This window comes from Engystomops pustulosus, chromosome 5 (assembly GCF_040894005.1).
Source record: "Engystomops pustulosus chromosome 5, aEngPut4.maternal, whole genome shotgun sequence".
Taxonomy (NCBI): Eukaryota; Metazoa; Chordata; class Amphibia; order Anura; family Leptodactylidae; genus Engystomops; species Engystomops pustulosus.
In genome coordinates this window covers 104,889,814-104,899,686 of record NC_092415.1, presented here as the reverse complement: position 1 = coordinate 104,899,686, position 9,873 = coordinate 104,889,814, and positions in this window count along the sequence as shown.

The following is a 9,873-nucleotide window of genomic DNA, read 5'->3' as shown; positions in this document are numbered from 1 at the left end:
ATTGGCTGGTGAGACAGCCAATACCCGAGATAATGGGTCGTCCCGGAGGGTTTGTTTCATCCTTATGAATTTTAGGAAGGTGATAAAAGAAGGCTAGATTCGGTTGGTCCATTAGAAGGAAGTTTCTTTCTGTCTTATTTAGTATGTTTTTTTTCAAATGCTTCTTTTATCATTTCGTTGTATTCCTTTTTCCATTCCGTCGTTGGATTTTTCTGTAGGGTCTTGTAGTATTTCCTATCTGTAAGGATTCTTAATGCTTCCTGGATGTATTTATCCCTGTCTTGTATAATGATCCCTCCCCCTTTGTCCGCTGCTCGGATGATTATTTGTTCATCCGTTTGCAGCTTCTTTAGGGCTGTTATTTCTTTCTTGGATAGGTTGTTTTTAGTGTTTTGTTTTTACAGATCTAAATTCATGGGCGACCATTGAGTAAAAGGTTTCTAAATGGTGGCCTCTGGAGTTAACAGGATTAAAGGAAGATTTTTTTCATACTTTTTGATGGACGAAAGGATCTGTAGCTTCTGTGGTATTAGGATTTATATTTTGATTGAAAAAAAAAATAAATAAATAAAAAAAGAATTACCACCGGTACCCAAAATTACATACCGTAAAGCTAGATCAATAAAAAACATTCTAGCACCAAGTAGAATCCAAACAATTAAAAAAGAAAGTGCAGCAAACAAACCAGGCAAAACACTGGGTTCATTTAAATGTTTTAAATAGAAATGCCTTTGCTGCAACATAATAGAACACAATAAAAGTGTTTTTAAATCTGCTAGTACAGGGGAAACATTCAATTGCAAACACCACATAACGTGTGATTCTGCATTTGTGGTGTATTTGATCACTTGTAGTTGCGGCATGCAATATGTGGGACGGACATCCCTGTCCCTCCGCATGAGAGTAAATGGCCACCGATTCAAAACAAAAACAGGGTTCCTCAAACAGAGTCTTTCAAGACATCTCACTATAGCACATAAAAAATGTTTTCAGGACATCAAAATCATGGGCATTGAACAGATTCCAGAAAATATAACGAACAGACAGGAACAACTAAATAAACGCGAATCTTTCTTGATCTATAAACTCAAGTGCCTTCAACCTGACGGCTTGAACGAAGTAATAGAATTTGTCTGACAGCGAGAAGATTTCTTATACATACCACACAATCGAGTCTGGCCACAACACTCACTGCAACCAAAATCCCACAACAGCTCAGCACAGTCACTGTGAGAATGATGCGAAACCACGTGAGCTCAACAACACATGACAGTTGCCTGGTTACCGTAAACAAACCTTCTAACCAACGAACACATGCCACCCTACCGAAACGAGATCGCAACTATAAAATATCAAAGAACATCATAAAAGGTGTACCCCACCACTCAATATAACCCCACAGGTTTTATGTGTTTTAATATGTATTTTTATGAAACTATGGGGCAGATTTATCAAGCTGTCTGAAAGTCAGAATATTTCAAGTTGCCAATGGCAACCAATCACAGCTCAGCTTTCATTTTACCAATGCTCATGAATATTTCAAAGGGGAGCTGTGATTGGTTGCCATGGGCAACTAGAAATATTCTGACTTTCAGACAGCTTGATAAATCTGCCCCTATGTCTTTTATACATTTACATTTATATACTGTGTCCTCTTTTTTGTGATGTCATTTCCGCTGTACGTCATTCTGACGTCAGCCAACATTTATTGTATATATTTGTGCGCAGACACATATAAAAGTATATGTCTTTTACACCTGAGGAAGGCTCCGGACCGGGGCCGAAACGTTTATAGTGATTCAATAAAAACAGTTAACAGTCTATCTATAGTTTGCGAGTGGCTTCTGGATATCGCAGCGCCTTGACTGACGAGATCTCCCATTTCCACGTGTATTGCATTGCATCACTTGGTAGAGTGATAGATGGGCAGTATGTCCCTTAAAGGTTCCTGGTCTGTCTGTTATAGGGGCCATGGTTTGGTTTTGTAACTGGACTTTAGATCCAGGGTTTAGAAGTTGCAGGGTTCCTGCCTTGATGGCTCCTCTCTATACTCCATTACCTGTTATATACCTGACCCTTTAGCTGCAGGTGTGGGTGTTCAGTTTGTTGAACAGCAAATGAACAAAGGCAAGAGCTGCTGGGTGCTGTTGTTCTAAAGAGAAGACCAACTGCAGGTCCTGGACTACACAGCGGCAGCAAAAGCCTGAAAAGCTGGGTGAGAGCCATTGTTGGACTATTCCTTTTGTACTTCTACCCCGAAACTAAGGACATTATATTTTTATTTTATATTTTATTATAAATTTCCATAACTCTTGAGAGGTGCTAAGCCGTGTTACTTTGTGCAGTAGCTATAAGCAGTGTCGGTCCAGGTGGTCTGTATAGCACCTAGAAAGGTATGTATGTGTGTGGTCCTGGTGTGGTCATCTCGTAAGCCGTCGTTGTGAGTGGTGGCAACTGTGACAAGTGTGAGAGGGTGACTTTATAGGGGTGCAGAGTGGCTCTGTGCAGTATCGTTCCATAGGCACATAATTTGTAGGGGGGTACATAGTGTGGTGTATTGTCTGGAATTCAGATGTATTTGGTTTCCCTGTCAAGAATTAGGTTGACTGGGTGTGCTTGGGAATAGAAATTAGTGTAAGGATGGCTTTTTGTGTAAATGGGTAGACCTTAAGGGCTAATTGGCGAGGTTCACTAGCTTAGGTGCACCCAGTGATCGGACACCAGTGTGTAGGTTCATGACGAATTGGGCTCCCCAACTTTTGAAATCCTTGGTGCTTGAGACCTCAGGATAAGCAGAGGATGTTGATCAGAGATTTGTTGACCAGATCTAAGTGACTTGGAGCCACAAAGTCTGTATCAATTAACTATTCTATTCATGGGACAGAGGAAAATCTGAATCAATTAACAATTTTTATTGATGTGGCAGGAAAATAATAATAATGTTTATTTATATAGCACCATCAAATTCCATAGCTCTTTACAGATTCTGATGAACAAACAAATAAAATAAGACATTACAGAGTAACAACAGACATGTGAAACAATAGGAGTGAGGGCCTTGCCGCAAGAGCTTACAGTCTATTAGAATGAGGGGCGACACAAAAGGTATAAGAGCTTGTATAATGGTCCAGCCATTTTTATAAGGGGATGGAATAAAAATAATTTAATAAATAAAAGAATGCTGCTGTTTGAACCAGCCATTTTTCGGATAACAGACGGGGAGTACATAGAATTGGTTAATAAAAAGTTAGTTGCATGCAGTTAGCAAGTGTGATAGGCTTGCCTAAATAAATAAGTTTTAAGAGAAAGTTTGAAGCATTGGGGGTTGGATATTACGCTGATAGACCTGGGTAGGGCATTCCGGAGAATTGGTGCAGCTATAGAGAAGTCCTGGAGACATGTGTGGGAAGTTCGAATTTAGGAAGAGTATGATCTAAGGTCAATAGCAGATCGAAGAGCACAGGTTGGAATACACTGAGATGAAAGAGGTAGCGTGGTGCAGCGTTATGAAGAGCTTTGTGGATAAGGGTTATTAATTTACACTGTATTCGGAAGGAGACAGGCAACCATTGCAGTAACTGGCACAGACCGGAGGCATCTGTGTAGCGTTTGGTCTGAAAGACAAGCCTGGCTGCTGCATTGAGAATAGATTGTAGAGGAGAGAGTTAAGTAAGTGGAAGACCGAATTGTAGGGTGTTGCAGGAGTCTAGACGAGAGTGAATCAGAGCAAAAATTAGTGTTTTAGAGGTTTCAGTTGTAAGAAATGGTCGGTTTCTATTAATATTTTTAAGGTGCATCCGGCAAGAGTGAACAACAGATTGAATATATGGCGAAAAGGAGAGGTTAGGTCAGTTAGTAGACGGTGGAAAGAGAAGAAGTTCTGTTTTGGAAGGATTAAGTTTCAAGAATAGATCGGGCATGATTTTAGAGACGGCGGAGAGACAGCTGTTGGTGTACAGCACAGGTGCTAATTATGTGTTCTTATAAGGCAAAAGTGATTTCCCCTCAACAAATGACTGGCAAATAAGGTGCCTCATAACCCATAATTTATTACAAGGATACATGGTTCCCTATGTATACATATTTTTTTAATCTATTTTATCTGTTATATAGCCAAAGCAATAATCAATAGCACATGGTGACTCATCACTGATTTTATAAATGATACTGCAATTCTGCTGACCTACAACTTCTCAGAGGAGAATTACTGCCATGGGAGCCAGCAGTTCTTGTCTCTGTTGTATTTCCCATGAATCTTAAAGCAGCAGGCAGTAAGTCACTGCCATTAGGTATGGGATGCAAGCAATTAGTCAATTGCACTGTGTTGTAGTTAAACTCATAATAAAGTAAAACCAATTATTAGATGCAAGTTATTGTACTTAAACCATCTTTACATTGTTCAATGGAATGGAACATTATTAAATTCAATAAGTTGAAATGAAACATTTTCCTGTTACTACTTCAAGCAATCTTAAATATTAACTAAGAAAAGTCCACTAAGATCAAACACTATTCATCATTTTTTTCAGCAGGGCTCTATGAAAAGCCAAAAGTGAAAAAATGTAGAAGAGGATGTAGAGGAGGCAAACTTAAACCCCGTCCCGCTAGAACCTGAAATCACCATACAGAAAACAAAAAAGAACAAGAAACTAAAGTAAAGATCTTTAATTTATCCTCTCACACTCTAGAACGGAATGAGATTTCCCTCCTCACTAAAGGACTGTCATTCTGCCCAAACAGGAAATTCAGCGAATTTGATCTATTCAATGATCTTCACTACTACATCAGGAAACTTACCCTGACCCGCCACTTTAACATTGAGGCAAATAAAGTATCCAATATGGAACCATCCACACAGGGAGAATCTTCTGAACCCTCCAATGATTCTACTGGCCTTAAACCAAAATCCAAATTCTATCCTACACATCACAGTGGTAGTCACATTGATACACTTCTATCCTTGGTGGAAAGTGAGTTTAGAAACATTAATAAAAATAAGAATCTAAAAAATCTCCCACAACCTAAAACCCTCAGAGAGATCGGTCCTAAAAAGTCTCACCAACAACTCAGATCTGGTCATCCGGAATGCGGATAAGGGCGGTTGCATCGTCATACAGAATAAAGAAGTTTATCTATTTGAAGCCTCCAGAATCCTATCAGACACAGAGTATTATGAAATATTATCGTGTAAGCCTACCAACGTATATGCTATAGAATTAAAAACGTTATTAGACAAAGCCCTAACATTGGGTATAATCGCCAAAAAAGAAAGAGACTACATATGGATACAAGCCCCAACCCCGATGTTTTACCATCTCCCAAAGATCCATAAGAATACTGTTAATCCACCTGGCAGGCCTATAATTTCTGGGATTTCATCACTGACCTGCAATTTATCCCACTAAGTGGATACTTTACTTCAAAAACACGTCACCAAACTAAGATCCTATTTACGTGACACAACCAGTGTCCTATTTACGCTAGAAGACATCAAATGGGAGACCTCATTTGCATGGTTATCACTTGACAACACAGCACCAATATCCCCCATCAAAAAGGCCTAGAAGCGGTCAAATATTATCTATTCAATGACCCTACTATGCCTCTCTTACAAAGCGACTTCATCCTTGAATCGATCCATTACATACTTACCCATAATTATTTCATTTTTCAGAACACAGTCTATAGACAAACCAAAGGGACAGCTATGGGGACATGCTTTGCCCCGAGCTTTGCCAACCTGTACATGGGGAAGTTTGAATAAGATTACATCTATAACAATAACCTCTGGGAATCCAACATAATTCTATATAAGAGATATATAGATGACCTTTCATTAATTTGGAAAGGCCCCCCAGCCTCCATCGAACAATTTATTAATCATCTCATCAATAATAATTGCGGCCTTTCCTTCACCGTCAATTTCTCACCAGTTGAACTAGAGTTCCTGGACCTCTGCCTCTCTGCAGAGAATAACCAGATTTCCACCAGTACCCACTTTAAACCTGTGGACAGGAACAGTTATTTGTACTACGGAAGTGCTCATCATAGCAAATAGAAGTCCAATATCCTATTCAGCCAATTTAGGAGGATACACAGAAACTGCACAGATACAGATGTATACAAAGAACACAGTCAACTACCAAAAAGGAGGTTTAAAGAAAAAGACTTTCCACAACCTTTGGTTGAAGCAGCATATGATAGAGCCCTCTCCCTCACTCAGGCAGCGTGTCTCAAACCTTCCATTAAACCAAAAAATGATCCCAAAACTTTAGATAATAGCCCAGCCTTTATCACAAATTATAACATGAATCACCATGTTCTTGCCTATATTCTCAAAAAACACTGGCCAATTCTTCTTAATGGCCCCTTCTTGAAGAAGGATTTATCGAAAAACCCGAAAATCATATATAGAAGATCCCAGACATTAAAAGGCATAATAGCCCCAACCAAACTACGGACAAAGAAGAACGCATCAAACAAGTAAGCTTTTTTCCGCACACTATAGGCAGCTACAAATGTGGTCACGTGAACTGCAAGTGTTGCTTAAATATACAACACAGAAAGAAAACCTTCACCAGCAACCAGACCGGGGAGAATTTTAAGATCCAACAATTTATTAACTGTTCCTCTACTTTCGTTATTTATCTTTTGGAATGCGCCTGTGGTTTACAGTATGTAGGCCGGACCTGTCTCAGTTTACATACAAGAATGAACGGACACAGAAGTAAAGTGACGAACGGATTCACAAAACACAGTGTCTCCATACATGCTTTAGCATGTCACAACAAAGACTTCACCTCTTTTTCCATCGTACCCATTGAAACCATATCAGAAAAACATCATGATCGTTTCCAACAATTATGAAAAAGAGAGATGTACTGGATCTTTAAATTAAATAGCTTGCATCCAGCAGGCTTGAATGAAATGTTTGAGGATAATTTTTAACTGCCTTATTACTCCGCCCTTCTTCTTGTCCCGCGTTTCACCGCTAAGTACCCCATTGCCATCTATCAAGATCCCATGATCAAATTATTCCCAAAAACACACATTGTTCTTGTGATCAAATTCTTTTATTAAATACAACCATCCATCTATTTGGCATTAAATATATTTATCAAATCTATGTATCAACTCTGCTGCGATCAAATTCCTTTATTATATCCACATCCATTAGTCATTTATGTTCATTATATCCATAAGCATATTTACACTGAACCACGTGTCTTTCTCTCTTTAACTTCATAATTTCTTCATTATTTCTCCCTTTCATCATTCAAGTTTACCATTTATCTATTCACCCATTCACCACTTTTTGGCAAGGCTCACTGATATGCCTTACCATGGCAACAATCGCCAAACAACGAGCACCGCTAACCCTTCCATCATAGACATCACACTCCCTGCTTCTTTCAATCCAGTGCACCTGCGCACACTTCACACCCAATTGCCCGACTTGATACTCTGCGGGCATTTAAACTTGCGCACGGACACTGGACTCACTCTCCTTCAGCGACTAGGAACCGGTAAGACCATTTTCTGACACACTGAATTGATACATTGTTGATTCACACTAAGCATGGACTCTGTTTATCTAAAGAACTATCGTATAACCTAAATCTTTAATGCATCAAAACTATGATGACTTTTAGCAGAATATGCGCATGAATTAATTACTGTAATCGGTTAAGACACGCATCCTTCTATCTCTCTATACATGATACATTATATATTCAATTCTACATATTGTATTCATCCATTCATGTATTGATCCATTCAAAACACATCCTATTAACTTCTATCTTCTTCCAATCGTATCTTCACTTTCCATCCTGGCTTAGGGCTATTTACTTACCTACATATACCTTCATGTATTTAATTATGCTTTCATTGGATCATCAGGAGAATTACGCAAAAATTATGCTCTAATGACAAGAACCTTCTTTTATGTATTCTATCATATATACATTCTTATATTTTGTATACAATATATATGTTTAGAGAATACACCCGGTGTTGTGCGCCCATCGTTTATGACCCTCCTTAAATATTAACAAGTCATGGCATGTGCTGAAATTTCTAGACACTGACACAAAATCTTTGACTTTCCCGTGCATTTATGCCATATTATATGCCTCCTGGGGGCCTCAGATTCCTTTTATATGGCTTTAGATTACCCTATGCCAAAGAGAGGTCAAACAATTATTTAAAATATAAATCTGGAGTCACAAGTATATCTTTGATCGTTTTTGTATGAATAATGTCTATAAAGATACAGTATACTGTATAATTACACTGTTACAAATAAAGGAACACTGTAACACATTACTAAATATACTATGTATATAAATGTAGCATCAAACGAAGTAAATAAAGGTATCTTTTACTAGTGCCATAATCATATATATATATATATATATATATATATATATATATATATATATAGATAGAACTTGTCTAAAATGACATTGTCATGTGACCATTTACCCCTCCACATCTCATAGATCTCATGATCCTATAGCACTTCACCAATGAGACAACAATGCTTCTCCTGATACTTCTACACTATAAATAAACTGCTGTGCTGTTATTTTTGTAGCGTAAATCCATGTAATCCACACCAGGCTAGTAATAATAAAGTCAGGTAATACTTAAGCAGATACTATTACCTTGTTTCTAAAATGTATGACATCATGGAAATAACAGGACTTTACTATACAAAATATAAAGTTACACTAACTGTGCAAATATGATCATAATGATGTGAAACGTTACCTAAGATGTGTATAGTGTAACCAGTGCAAACTACATAATAATCCACAGTAAGAACACTAAGAAATCAAAGAGATTGACTTTATCACACGATACCCTGAGATAATTACAGCTTGGCTGCAGGACAGAATTAATTTCCTCTTCTTTTGCCGACTTGACAATAGTGTTAATTAAATGATGGCATTCACTGGATCCTTATCTTTTATAATATTACATTTCACTCAATATCAAGCATCAAAGCAGAAAAAAGTTTTTATTAATTGTTGTATTGGTAGATCATGATTATAATATACTCTGCTCAAATATATGTCCAATTTTTTTTTCTGATTCCTAAAAATATCCTCTTGGTTGCTTAAAGGGAACCTTTTATCAGAAATTGACCTAATAAACCACTACCACTATGTTGCCAAGCAGCTGAACACAATGCAGATCATGTTTCCTTCATGACCCAGTGTGGCATTGTTCAGATAATCAACTTTGAAGTGAGATGAAATTGATTGCATAAAGTCAAGGAGGTGGAGTTTTAACACTGAAGTCAATCTCTCTTCCTCAGGAAATCACTAACCAGATCGCCTAAAGTCCAAGGAACAACGTCAATCACAGAGGAGGAGGCGTTCAGAGTTCCCCACCTTGATTTCAGTGTTAAAATCCCCGCCTCCTTGACTTTATACAACCAATTTGCATCTCACTTCAAAGTTGATTTGATGGATGAGGCCACCACTCTGGACCATGAAAGAAATGAAAACTAGAAGGTGTTACACTGCCTGACAATATACTAGTAGTGTTTTATTATATCAATTGCTGATGGCAGGTTCCCTTTAAAAGTCGCTAAGGAAGCCATGCTTTCCTTCAAAATAGTGACCCTTCCAAAGCCAAATAAAACTACAGACAACCCAGCTAACTTTCGCCCTATTTCTTTGTTAAATGAAGACATTAAGATAAATACCCGAATCCTAGCAAACAGATTAAAAATGTAATCCCCACACTTATTAACTGCAACCAAGCATGGTTCACCCCAGGCAGACAGGCCTCTGATAATACCAAGAAAATAATAGACCGCCTTCAGATATGCAAAGTAGAACAAACCCTGGCCACGTTTTT